Here is a 14016-nt window from a genome sequence, read left to right on the forward strand (position 1 = left end):
TCTCACTTCTGCTCAGGCTGGTCTTGACTCCTGAGCTCAAGCAACCCTCACCTCGGCCTCCCAGAGCACTAGGATTACAGGTATAAGCTGTGGTACCTGGCCTGAGTCAGTTCTACATTTTTCCAAGAGAAATTAAATATTGCCTTCAGCAATAGGTAGCATTACTCCAAAGATTTGAACAGACCCTGGCCACATAAAGGATGCTAGTGGATGTTCACAGGAAAATGTAACTTGGTAACTTGATGTGTAAAGATTCACACTAGGTTTTACCTAAGACTGAACCACTGAACCTTACTAGGTCTGAATTCTTAGTTCTAGGACTGATCTGAGAAGAGTTAATAAACAGATCAATGTCACAATATGCTTTATGACTATGCAATACATTAATATTTACTTTCTCCTTTATTCTTTTGTGCTTTTTCTGAATTATCCACCTTAAAGGTAAAGATTCTTTAGATTCCGAAAGTAATCTGAATTTTAAAAACTTGTTTTCAAATGAGAGAGAGAGATAACTCAGGTATACAAGATGGTTTACCATCTATCCAAAAATGGAAAATGTCAAGAAAGCAATTCTGTTTTGCTCCTTCCTCTAGCCATTGATTTCAAACTTGACGTTAAGGTACTTCCCACTGTCTGAATGGAAACATGGACAGAGTTCGTGAGAGTATAAGGGATTCTGCTCTCATCCCAGACTCAGATTGTGGGTCAGGCCTACATACATCTCAGCTACACTGGCCTATATCTGTAATTTCAATCTGTTAATTTTTTCATTTTGTCATTTATTGTTGTCCTGATTTTTTTGAAATTTTCTCTGTATTTTCTTAAAGTTCACTGAGCTTTCTTAACAATTATTTAAGCTGGGCGTGGTGGATCATGCTGGTAATCCTAGCACTTGGGAGGTTGAGGTGGGTGGATTGCCTGAGCTCATGGGTTAGAGACTAGCTTGAGCCAGAGCAAGACCTCATCTCTAAAAAAAAAAAAACCCAAAGCAAACAGACAAACAAAAACCCAATCATTTACAATTCTTTGTCAGGCAGTTCATATGTCTCCAGTTTTTTAGGGTCCATTACTGGTACTTTATTTTGTTCCTCTGGCAATATCATGTTTCCCTGGTTGTTCTTGATCTTTGTGCCTATGTGTTGGTGCCTACATATTTAAAGAAGTAAGGGCCAGGCATGGTGGCTCATGCATGTAATCCTAGTACTCTGGGAGGCTAAGGCAGGTGGATTGCCTGAGCTCACAGGTTGGAGACCAGTTTGAGCAAGAGCAAGACCTTGTCTCTAAAAATAGCTGGGCATTGTGGTGGGCACCTATAATGCCAGATACATGGGAGGCTGAGCAAGAGGATCTCTTGAGCCCAAGAGTTTGAGGTTGCTGTGAGCTCTGATGCCACTCTACTGAGGGCAACAAAATAAGACACTGTCTCAAAAAAAATTTTTTTAAATAACTAAACAACAACAACAAAAAAAAGAAGTAAGAACTGATTCCATTTTTTACAGATGGGCTTTGTCTGGGAAGTCCCTTTGCAAGTCAGCCTGTCCAGAGATTCTCATGAGGCTATGTGACATAACCCATGAGTAGGCTTGCTGCTGGAGTCCTTAGGGAGGGTAGCCTGGCACCTGGGTATGCAGGGGCTGACCTGGTATAGGGTGTATCTTGAGCCTGAGTCCACATGGGTAAGTCTGGTGCTGGGGTGGTCCTGGAGTAAGCCTGGGTCCTGGGTCCCTGGGGACTGGTCTGGAGCCTATGTCTTCAAGGATGGTTCTGAAACCTCAATCCATGGAGACTAACCTGGAAGTAGGGTCTCTATTGGGTGGACCTGGCCTCTGACTATGCTGGAACAGACCTAGACTCTGACTCTATTAGACTCTATTAGACTGCTAATAGAGCAGTCATGGAGCCAGGGGTCCTGGAGGCCAGTCTAGAGCCTGGGATCACAGACGCTGGCCTGGTGCCTAGAGCGATGGGGGATGACTTGGAGCCTGGGTCTGTGGGTGGTGACCTGGTGATTAGGGCTATGGGACCAACCTGGTGCTGGAAAAGGCCTGAAGCCTGTGGGTTTTAGCCTGACGTGGGCCTGGGGTGGGCCTATAGACTGAGTCTATGGTAGTAGGCCTGCGCTACGCCAGGTCCAAAGCTCTAGATCACTGAGGTCAGCCGGGAAACTTTCTACCATGCCAGCCTAGAGCGTGGAGCTACAGTATCCCAATTGGCTTAGAGGCTCAGTCATTGTACCAGCCTGAAGTCTTGGGGCCATGGGTTCCTGACCAGTGCTGAGTCTTACTGAGGCAACTCAGTGTTAAAGTCTAGGGTAAAGTTCATCTTTGCTTCTTCTACTTAGCCCACCTAGAGCGTATCTCTCTGTGCTGTGCTGCCCAGGCTTTGGAGAGGAATGATGCAGACAATGTAAAACTTTCTTTCCTACCCTCTTTAATGCATCTTTTCTTATTTCTGTGCTATAACAAGGTACTATAATCTCTTATCTTGTTTCCTTAGCTCTTTAAAAGGTATTTTTGTGCTTGGTAGCTGTTCTAATTGATGTTTCTGCAGTGAGATGAGTCCTGGAAAATCGTATTCCACCACCTTGCTGTTGATCCACAATACCACCAGCCTGAATTAGTAGACAAGATAAAGATCTCACTGTCCACTGAGCTTCGTGGCTCATGTCCAAAGTACCTGGGAGTAAGTGATAACAAACTGCAATCCCCTGGAGCTCACACACATCTCTAAATCAAAAGCCTTGCCAAAATAGGGCTTCTAGAGATCCTTGTGCATAGCAAAGGAAGATTCTCAAGGCTGTGCCAGCATTAACCCATTAAGATCCCAAACCCGCACTCACAATAATGAGGCTCCATATCCATAAGGACTACTTAACTCATGGTTGGCTCTGTGAATTAAAGTCCTATAGTCACAGGTTCAGCCATACTGGTGGTTAACACCTCATATACTTCCACACTGGTTGATAAATAGCCTCTACAGAATATAAATAATATAAAATGTACATTACATACATTGAGATAGGGAGAAGCAGCATCAAAGATAGAGAGATAGGAAGATTTCTTTTAAGGAATTAGCTACTGTAATTGTAGGGGTCGAGAAGTCCAAAATTCCTAGGGCAGGCTAGCGGGCTGGAAGCTCAGGCAGGAGCTCATGCAACAATCTCCAGGCAGACTGTCTTCTACTCAAGGAAACCTCAGTTTTTGCTGTTAAGGCCTCCAACTGTTTGGATGAGGCCCATGCACATTATTAAGGGTAACCTCCTTGACAGAGTCATCTGATTGTAGATGTTAAGATACATCTATAAGATACATTGACGCAACACCTAGATTAGTATTTGATTAAGAATGTGGGTACTATAGCAGGCAAATTAACACATAGAACTCACCATCACACAGCCCTGTAATGTAGATATTGCTTCTCCCATTTTACAGATGTACAAACAGAGGCTTAGCGGGGTCGTGTAACCTGACCTGGTCACAGGGTGGTGTTTGTCAGAGCCAGGCTATGAACTTAGCTCTGTATGACTCCAAAGCCTTCCCTCAACTCCTGCACCATCTTGCCTCATGGGTCAAAAGCCTGAATCAAAGTGACCTTTGCAGACATTATATTTTCCAAGAAGCACTTTGATGTAGAGATATTTCAGCTTCCTTCTGAAGTCACATCTGCATTTCTTTTTTCTTTTTCCTCTCATGACTTCTTATATTTCTCCTAGTCTCCATACCAAACCAGTAAAGTGATTTTCTTGCCTACTAGTAAAATGATAAAAATGCTTTAAACTGCTTTCCTTTTCTTGAAACAGCTTTATCCCTGTCAGTAAGAAGTGTGTGGAAGAATTGAAGAAAACAAGTCAGCATTTCTAGCTTTTCAAGCTGCTTTTCAATAAAGAAGGAGGCAAAGAAAACTCTAGAGCTGGGCATGAATTGCATTGAAAATATTTTCTCTGGCAGAAAAGTGGCTGCTTCCCAAAGAGGGCTCATTTATTGACTTAATCATCTTGCTATAGAACTTTTTCCAATAAAAGATTTTGAATTAGAGTTAGAGCTTACAGTGCTAGTAATGATGTTGATGATACTTTTTTACATGTGTCCATCTGTGTGTTTCGTTGAAAAGGCTCTTCCTCATGAAGGGTTGCCATGTTCCTTTCCACTCCAGAATTCTCTGGTCCCAATGTCATGTCTGAGTGCTAAGAGACATCTCTGGGAGAGAGAGGATGATATGTCCTTGATTCACAAATATTCCTAGAAGGTAAGAGCCAGAGGGATCCTCCTCTGCAAAGCTCCTTTGTTTTACAGATGAGGAAACTGTGTCCTGAGAGGCAACTTGCTAACATGTCATGACTGAGAGCTGTACCTCGGGGAAGACTGATCTTTCCTATAAAACTCTCCTCTCAGAGCTGCTTTGGAGCTGAAAGAGAGAAAACGTGCACCCTGTCTCCAGGGAGAACACCAAGGCTCTATAAAAAGGAGGATCTGTGTGTTTATTCTGCCTCCTGTTGTCTTTGGCATGGCTTTGCACGCCAGTCCTTAACCCTTTGCAGTGTCTGCATGGTGGATCAGCGTCTAACACTAAGAAAAGGGCAAGGCCAGGCACACGTGGAAGAGCAGCAAACATTGACAGTCCTGAGAGAGTGTTCAGAAGATGTGCTGGGGAGACTGAAGGGAAGGCGTTGGAGGGAAAACTAGGGGTCAGAAAGCCATCTTTCTGGCTTCCCACCAGTGGAATAGCACTTTTGACAGATTTTCCTTATTTGTCTTTGAAGGGGATTTCAGATAATTCAAGATGGACTCAAGCAGTTGCTAAGGCAACAGTGTTAACATTCGTCACTGCCATGGAAACCCTTTCTGTGGCATAACATAAATATTTTCCTTTAAGAATGAGACAGGGAGTTGAGTGGGCGACAAGTTATTTTCTAATGCTCACAGGCTATGGCTAAAGTCTGCAATGGATGGAAGGAGGAAGAAGATCAAAGCAGCTCACAGTCTATATGGTTCACAGAATAAGCTTTTTTAATTTATTTAGTTTTGATATAAAAGCCAAAAAAAAAAAATGGATGAGGGCAAAAATGCCAAGTGAAATAGTCCATAATTCCGTAGTAGAGAGAAATAAGAATTTCCTACTTATCTTGTTTCTCTCGGCAGGGTCTGTAAGACTAGATCCTTGGAAGCAGCACTCAAAGCGATTTAAAGAGTTTCCAGAGCTTCCGCTTCTAGCTTAAACTTTCCCTAGGGGAGGATAAAGTTTTAAGAGAGTCCAAGGACAGGGGAGACTTCCAGGGAATAGTAGTTTGGGTCATGACCAAGAAAGGACATTTTCTTGCCTCATGTACTAATGTAGGAGGTAGAGACTACAGAAAGGCTTCTTACTTTTGCTACTTGGGCACGCTCCCACCTCCACAAGGTATTGTGGGCACACCATTGCCACCCTCATCTTCCTCAGAAGAAATACCTGTTGCTTAGGTGGGAAGACAGGATCAGATGACCTCCAAGGTGACTTCCAGTGCCAAGACTTCTACCATCCCATGGTTTCTGCCTCAGCATTTCTGATTCTGAGAGACAGTGGTTCTTGTTCTGCTTTTGTTATTCTGAGAGCCTGTTTTTTAAACTGGGTGGCAGAAGAAGCCCTGAGGGCTGCATCTGTGGGCAGGCTGGAGGCAGTGGTCACTCCGTGGCAGGGCACTGGCCTCTGGCCCATGCCCCCTCCCTCAAGGCCTGGAACACTGGTGTCAAGGTCTCTGCCTGGCTCTTCTCCAGATGATTTTCTATTGTGGGAATTTTGCTGGCAGGGAGCTTATGATGAAATAGGTTTGCAGAAGGCACAGCCAGGCTGTGCGGATGACTGGGACCTGAAAGCAGCAAGAATCATCATTCGTAAAAGTTTGCTGACTGGCCTGCATTTATTTTCCATGGGCTGTGGGGGAGGAGAATAATAGAGGTTTTCTAATCAAAGGATGTTGACAGCGGGGCCTGGCCCTGCCTGTAGCCTTACCCTGAAGACCTGTTCCACCTCAGAAAAGGTCCTAGGGAGAGGGTGGCTTTGCACAGAAGCTCATGCTATAGTAAGATGAAAAAATGGCCTGGGAGACTAAGAAGGTTCCGAATTTTCATTCCAGTTTATCTGCCAGCTCCCAGGGCCTGTGTCTGGGAGAGCTCTCAACTGTGTGATGTCCGGGAGGGCCTTCAGTTACTCTCAGAGCTAGTTTCCTGGTCTGCAGTGGGGGAATAGCACAATTGATGGGGCAGACAATAACCAAATCTGTTAAATGATCTCAGGTTTAAAAATGGGGCATGTATTTAACGATTCTTAGAGTACCAAAGAACCTCCCTCAGAGCAAGAGAGAGGGAGCATTAGAATATATAAAAAAAATACTGCCTCTTTTATCACATAGTGAAATAAAGGACCATCTCTGTTCCAGAACCCATTAGTTACAATTTTCTTTTAAACAAATTATCAAGTGGATGCACAGGTCCTTGACAAGCTTTTTGTCCCCCTTACTATGAAAATAGTTTCATTGCAGTTTCAGCTTCTACAATCAACACATGCTCTTTGGAATAATTTGGACAATATATAAAAGTATAAGAAAGAACTTTAAAAATCACACTATTCTGAAATGATCATGTTAGCCACTTATTGACAATATTTTGCATGTACATAAATTGGTACAAGTACATATTTGCCGTAAATGACATCATTTTATGCATGCTGTTTTATTTGGGGAGATAGGTTGCTATCTGACCGTCTGTCTAGCTTCCCTTCTGTACGCCTTTTTAACTGCATCAACATTCCTTCGCATTCCAGGTAACCTCTGATACACGTAACCACCTAGTGTCAAACCACTTTGTCTAAAAGCCAGGGCAGGGAAGAAATAATAAAAAATATACTCTATCTTCTAGATTTCTAGAAATCCCTCCAAGTCTTCTAACTCCTTCTTTTATTAGTTTAGTCCTTGATGATTACTTGGTTCTTATTTATTTGCTTTCCTTTTGTTTAGATTTTAAGTGGGGGCTTGACTGGCTACTTAGAGCAAGGGTCCCATGAATATAATTGAATATATGGTCATTAAATCCCATGAACTCTTGATTCTTTGAGATTCCAAGGAAAGGGACTCCTAAGTGGGAAAAGTATCCAGAGTTTTCATTTTAAAAGATAAGAGCAAGATTGACCTCCAAAAGGATTACTGTTAACATTTCTACTTACAATGAAAGACAGTCTCTGTGGGAATCTCTTCACCCGCAAATTCCTCTAACTAGTAGCTGTTTTCATTCTCCTCATCTTTTTTGCCTTTCCAGTGAGGCCTCATAATTTTTAAGTGTTGCATTTCTTTGTTAGTGGTGCTGGGCATAATTTTCTTTTCTTTTTTTTTTTTTTTTTGTAGAGACAGAGTCTCACTTTACCGCCTTCAGCAGAGTGCCATGATGTCACAGGACTCACAGCAACCTCTAGCTCTTGGGCTTCCGCGATTCTCTTGCCTCAGCCTCCCAAGCAGCTGGGACTACAGGCGCCTGCCACAACACCTGGCTATTTTTTGGTTGCAGTTCAGCCCAGGCTGGGTTTGAACCCACCACCCTCGGTATATGGGGCCAGCACCCTAGTCACTGAGCCACAGGCACCACCCATAATTTTCATATATTTGTTGGTCACTCTGTATTTCTGTGGTTGTCTATTCAAAGATTTTTTTCTCTATCAGTATTTTTTTAACTTTTTCATTTGGTAGAATTTTAAACTCACAGAAGATAGCCAGCCAAATGATATCACTGGAGTCAGTAACCTTAATCACTTGGCTAAGGCAATGTCTATCAGGTTTCTTCATAGTTAAGCTACTATTTTTCCCCAGGTTAAGAGTTTCTCTTGGCCTCAGCTGAGCCACAGTGCCCAGCTCTCAAGCTAAGTCTAAATATTGCAGCTGACACACGAGAAATCCCTGCCAGTTGTAGACAAAGACCAGTCATGGATAGCCAATGTTCTCACAAAGTCTGTGGGCTTCTCCGTTCATTGTTATAATAATAATAATTGCTGACACTTTTTGAATGCTTACTATGTAGTATAGGAAGCCTATAAAATCATTTTTGTAGTTCATTGATTTTAAGCAATCCTGTCTCAATCCATAGCAATGTTCTTTTTATTAATATTTTTTTCCATCAAAGTAACAAACATTCAGAACTTAAAAGTCAAATGGTGCTAAAAGACCCATTTTGAAAACAATCCCTTACCCACTCTTTTCACCCTCTCATTATCCTGTTCCTAAAAGGCAACTATCCATAACTCTTTTACCTAGCTTCTTTACTATTTGCTTCCAATTCTTCTCTAATTTTTAACCTCCATTTTTAGCCATTTTCTATTAACTTTCTACCATGGCAAATGAGAAGATGAGGACTTAGTTCTCATATACCAAAGCTTCGTCCCATTTACCTCCTGCATCTCCCAAACATAGTTATTTTACAATGTTTGGTTAAATAGACAGTCCATATTTCATTTGGGCTATACAAATATTTCTCACTGCTGAATCAAGTAGCAAGTTAGATTATACTTTAATTCTTGTATGGGCCTTGGTTTTTCCAGAAGTTTATGATTCTTTTGTTTTACATTTGCATGCTTTTCTGTGGTGTCATTTCCTCTCCCTCCCCTCAATGTTCCTTCATCTTTGACTTACTTCAATCTATTAAAATTTCTATTTGCTTAGTCACATCAGTTTTATTTAAGTTTTTTTCTGGAGACTCTTTCTTGTTCTATAGTCCTTTCTCATAGCATTATGTTCTTGTTTTATGATGCGGTATTATTTCTTATGCTCCCTGTGTTATCCGTTTCCTCCAATCTCCTTTTTTTCCTGAATATTTTGTCTCTCCAATGTTGGAAGCTCTCTTTGCATGTCATATCCTTGGCTATTTATTCATTTTAAGAGTGAAGCTCTGAAATTCTACTAAGAAGCTCTGGAATACGTGCACAGAGTTGTCAGAGGACTGGTTTTTCTTCAGGATTTTCAAACCCTGCACCAGCATTTTCACAGGGATGGACCCAATTATCAGTTCCCTGGTCATATGGGATGGGGGAGGGTGGGACTGAGATCCCAACACACTGTGTTTAGACTTCCAACCAGTGACTCTGGTTTTCAGACCAGAGCCACATCCCTTTTTCTCCACAGAGCATCCAAATCCCAACTTCTCAGGAGTTCTTCTTATCAGAATTTTCTTTTTTTTTTTTTCTTTTTTATTGTTGGGGATTCATTGAGGGTACAATAAGCCAGGTTACACTGATTGCAATTGTTAGGTAAAGTCCCTCTTGCAATCATGTCTTGCCCCCATAAAGTGTGACACACACCAAGGCCCCTCCCCCCTCCCTCCTTCCCTTTGTTCCCCCCCATAACCATAATTGTCATTAATTGTCCTCATATCAAAATTGAGTACATAGGATTCATGCTTCTCCATTCTTGTGATGCTTTACTAAGAATAATGTCTTCCACGTCCATCCAGGTTAATACAAAGGATGTAAAGTCTCCATTTTTTTTTAATGGCTGAATAGTATTCCATGGTATACATATACCACAGCTTTTTAATCCATTCCTGGGTTGGTGGGCATTTAGGCTGTTTCCACATTTTGGCGATTGTAAATTGAGCTGCAATAAACAGTCTAGTACAAGTGTCCTTATGATAAAAGGATTTTTTTCCTTCTGGGTAGATGCCCAGTAATGGGATTGCAGGATCAAATGGGAGGTCTAGCTTGAGTGCTTTGAGGTTTCTCCATACTTCCTTCCAGAAAGGTTGTACTAGTTTGCAGTCCCCTTATCAGAATTTTCTATGACAGGACCTTAAGGTATAATTTATGGGTTTCTACTGAATCAGTGATCACTTCTTCATCCACTTTCTGTTTTCTGAAAATTCGCTTAAATGTCTCGTCTGCTATTGCTGTCCTATTCTCTTTGTTCTGTGTCTATTTTTATTCCTTTGCTATCATTTTGGCAAGTTTGATAAGGAAATTAAATGGACCACCATGATCAATCAGCTTTTTAAAACTGAAGCCCATCATGTGAGGTCTAAAAACATTGAGCAGCCAAAAGAAAGCAATTGGGTTTTTTTTTTTTTTGGTGTGGTTTTTGGCCGGGGCTGGGTTTGAACCCGCCACCTCCGGCATATGGGACTGGCGCCCTACTCCTTGAGCCACAGGTGCCGCCCAGCAATTGGGGTTTTGATACCTTTCTCCCAGACAGCTCCATGCCATCTACAGAAATTTGGCCATTTTTTTTCGGGGAAATCTTCAGTTTCTTTAGACCAAAAGCTGCGAGTGGGTGGACTTTAGCAAGCTTTTGCTTGCCATTCATTCAGCAATTATATACTGAGTATTTACTACATGCCAGTCATTTCTCTAGGTGCTGGGGATTGGGCCCAGAACTGGGCAGACAATGTTTCCAGCCTTCGCAGAACTTGCTTTCTAGAGCTTCTTCCATGGGTGTTGGGGTGTGTCAAATGCTTCAGGGCACAGCCTTTAGAATCAGACCCTGTTCTAACCCACATCCATCACAGCTGAAAATGAATTGGCCAGCCAGGAGAAGGTGGTGGGAGGAAGTAGAGGGTGTGGAGGAAGCGGTTTCTAGTACCTGGAAGAGGGAAGTAATCAGGGCTGTGAGGACCCTGAGGTTCTCCTGGATCGCAGTGGCTGCAATCTTGCTGTGAATTCATGTGACCTCTGCTTCGTGCTTACTGGGAGAGAAAGAGTGAGAGAAGGAGCCTGTGAGCTCTCTGGTATCTTTACTTTTGAGAACACTAATCCTATTTGATGAGGCTCCACCCTACAACCGCATTTAACCTTCATTACTTCTTAGAAACCCTATCTCCAAAGACAGCCACACTGGATACTAGGACTTTATACGAATTTTGAGTAGGATGTAAACATTCAGTCTATAATACTTAGCAGTTCTGTGAATCCATAAGCTTTTCCACTTTCCGGAAATCCTTACTTAGCCCAGTGCTGTGGCTTCACAGTTATTTATGCGGTACTATAGAAGCCTATACCCCAGAGTACCTTGGCAATTCCTTCCATGGGTCTCTGAAGCAGCCCCTTTTTGTTGGAGATGAAGCACTCTGGCCTTCAGCTGATTGCAAATGCTTTCAGAGAAGAATCAGAGTTCAGGCAGTCCTGGAGTTACAAATATCCAACTTCTGTACAACTTGCATTTATGAACAGGAGCTATTGCAGTAAGTCCCTGAGTTACAAACACCCAACTGATATGCAGCTTTTACTCATGAATGGAGGCTATTACAGGTAATAGGTAAATGGACCTGTTCCAGCTAACATACAAATTCAGTTTAAGAACAAAACTACAGAAGCTATCTCATTCATAACCTGGGGACTGCCTGTAAAATAAAAACTGTGAATAAAATTTAATTGTTTCTGTGGTATGAAACATTTTAAATATTAAAATGAAGGAATTATGATATTTTACTAGTACATATTATGAACAGCAAGGGCAATGACAATTTCTATGAACTTAATACAATTTCTGAAATTTTTATATTAATCATATTTATTCACACAAATATAATACAGGGAAGGTTAAGGTTCTGTTCTTAGGTGACAGTGTCCTCCATGCAATGCAACATACCAAATAAACCTAATTTTTTTGACATTTTTCTTCTTACTGGATAAAAGAACAAATTCTTTGAGATTTTCCAGAGGCTCCCTGAGAAATCTCAAGGTTGCTTCAAAGTCAAGATTTCATTTAGGATTTGTTTGGGGGAAGGCAAAACTGTCAACAATATCAAAAAGTTTGAATGATTGACTAAATAGGATTCTAAGTCATCGTGAAACAATATTTAGCTACCTATTTCCCCAAAGTGATGATAAAAGAATTCATAAGTAAATGTAGAAGGTAACACAATTGTAAAATAAAAGTCTTCGCCCTTTAGATAAAGCCCATTGTTTTAAACTTTATAAATGAAATCAGTCCAATCTTAGCCAGCTTTGACCAAATTAAGATTCCTTTTTTTCTTTTTTTTTTATAATTTTTCTTTTTTTTTTTTGAGACAGGATCTTACTATGTCACCCTCGGTAGAGTGCTGTGGTGTCACAGCTCACGGCAACCTCAAACTCTTGGGCTTAAGCGATTCTCTTGCCTCAGCCTCCCAAGTAGCTGGGACTATAAGCGCCCACCACAACACTTGGATTTTTTTTTTTTTTTTGATTGTAGTCATCCTTGTTGTCTGTTAGACCCGGGCTGGATTCTAACCCACCAGCTCTGCTGTATGTGGCTGGTGCCTTAGCCACTTGAGCTACAGGCTCTGATCCTCAAATTAAGATTCTTTTTCCAATTCCTTTTGCAATTTTTTTATAACCATTTGGTCTTCTTCTATGTCTTCTTCTTTCTCATTTGGGAACAACCATTCATTTCACTTTTACAAAATTATTCCCCTTTTCCCATAACAAAAACACATCCTTCACACTTTGCCTACTCTGGTCTCCCTTTATCCTTATTATTTCTAATAGTTTCATTTACATATGTTGATTAAAATTTTTAATTAACAGTAACTTCTTTTTTCAAATAGAAAAAACAAAGACCTAGATCATTGTAAAATGTCTGTCACATAACAGCATTCTGTAGCAGACCAACAAATTTTATAAAAATGCCATCTCACAATTTTCATAGATATGTGCTTCCTCATAGTACAATTTTTATTTTTTTAATTTCAAATTAATATGAAGGTACAAGTTTTTAGGTTACGTTGTTTTCAATTCTAAGGTAAAGTTCAAATTGTATGTAGTTGAGCCCTTCGCCTGGTGATGGGGTGTGCAGTATACCCTCACACTGTGTACCTTCGGTGAGATCTCGCCAATCTCCCTCTCTCCTCCTCCATCCCCCGTCCCTTCTCTCTCTCTCCCCTCCCCCTTGCTAGATTATATTTGTGTTTTATCCTTTGTGTGGGCGTGTAGTTGTTTCATATTAGTATTGAGTACACTGGATTTTTTTTTTCATTCTTGAGTTTTTTACTAAGAAGAATGTGTTTCAACTCCACCCCGGTAAATATAAAAGATGTAAAGTAATCTATCTTTTCTTATGGCTGAATAGTACTCCATGGTATACATATGCCACAATTTGTTAATCCATTCATGAGTTGATGAGCATTTGGGTTGCTCCCACAACTTGGCAATTGTGAATTGTGAATGGTTATAAAATGACCTGTTAAAAAAACACAAAGAGTATTTTTGTGTTTGAATTTATAGAAACCATGCCAAACAAATCCAAAGGAGTAAGAAAAGGATTGAGGCGTGGGCATGAACCCATCCCAGGAAGAAACGGGGGTGCTTGGCATTGCAAAAAACATTCTGGTGCAAATGTTTTTGTACTAAAATAATTTTTGTTTTCTGGGTAGATACCTAGTAATGGTATTGCAGGATCAAATGGAAGGTTAACTTTCAGTTCTTTAAGAATTCTCTATTAGTTTACAATCTTGCCAGCAGTGTAGATGTATTCCCAATTTTTCAATGTGACAAAGACAATATGTTATTAATAGACCCAAGTATATTTCTCCTCTCCATGCTATATAACAAAAAGAAGGCAAAAGTATATAAAATTAAACTCATGCTTTGCAATGTATTTTGAGTAGTTTATCTTACTTAGAAGTAATCTGGGTATTTAATGAACATCTATTACTTAACTCAGCATGATTTTAAGGTTGCATATTACCAAAAACTTTTGGGGAATAGTTTTAGGCAGATATTATAAAATGTTACTATTGTTGAAAAGTCCATTCATAAAACTTTTATTCCTCTTACACAATTTAATATGTGTGATAACTCATAAGACACAACTGTTTTATTAAACCAATACTATTAAACTAGTCTCATTTGCTGAAGATTTCCTTAATGTCACATGAACTTAAAAAAAATCTATATTTCTAAGAATTTTAGAAATATTTAAATCTGAATCAATCAAAATAGAGTTTATCCCTGAATTGATCAGAATAAAGTTTCTTTATAGGATTTTATAAATTAATTTGGTAAAACCATCAGGAAGTAGTAAAATGCCACATA

The 14016-nt window shown here is 40.4% G+C and overlaps 1 pseudogene; it reads left to right on the forward strand.

Moving 5' to 3' along the window:
- The window catches only part of LOC128567482 (beclin 1-associated autophagy-related key regulator-like), a 52915-nt pseudogene that overhangs the window by 10445 nt on the left and 28454 nt on the right, over positions 1 to 14016 (forward strand).

Source organism: Nycticebus coucang, chromosome 16 (genome assembly GCF_027406575.1).
Source record: "Nycticebus coucang isolate mNycCou1 chromosome 16, mNycCou1.pri, whole genome shotgun sequence".
Classification (NCBI taxonomy): domain Eukaryota; kingdom Metazoa; phylum Chordata; class Mammalia; order Primates; family Lorisidae; genus Nycticebus; species Nycticebus coucang.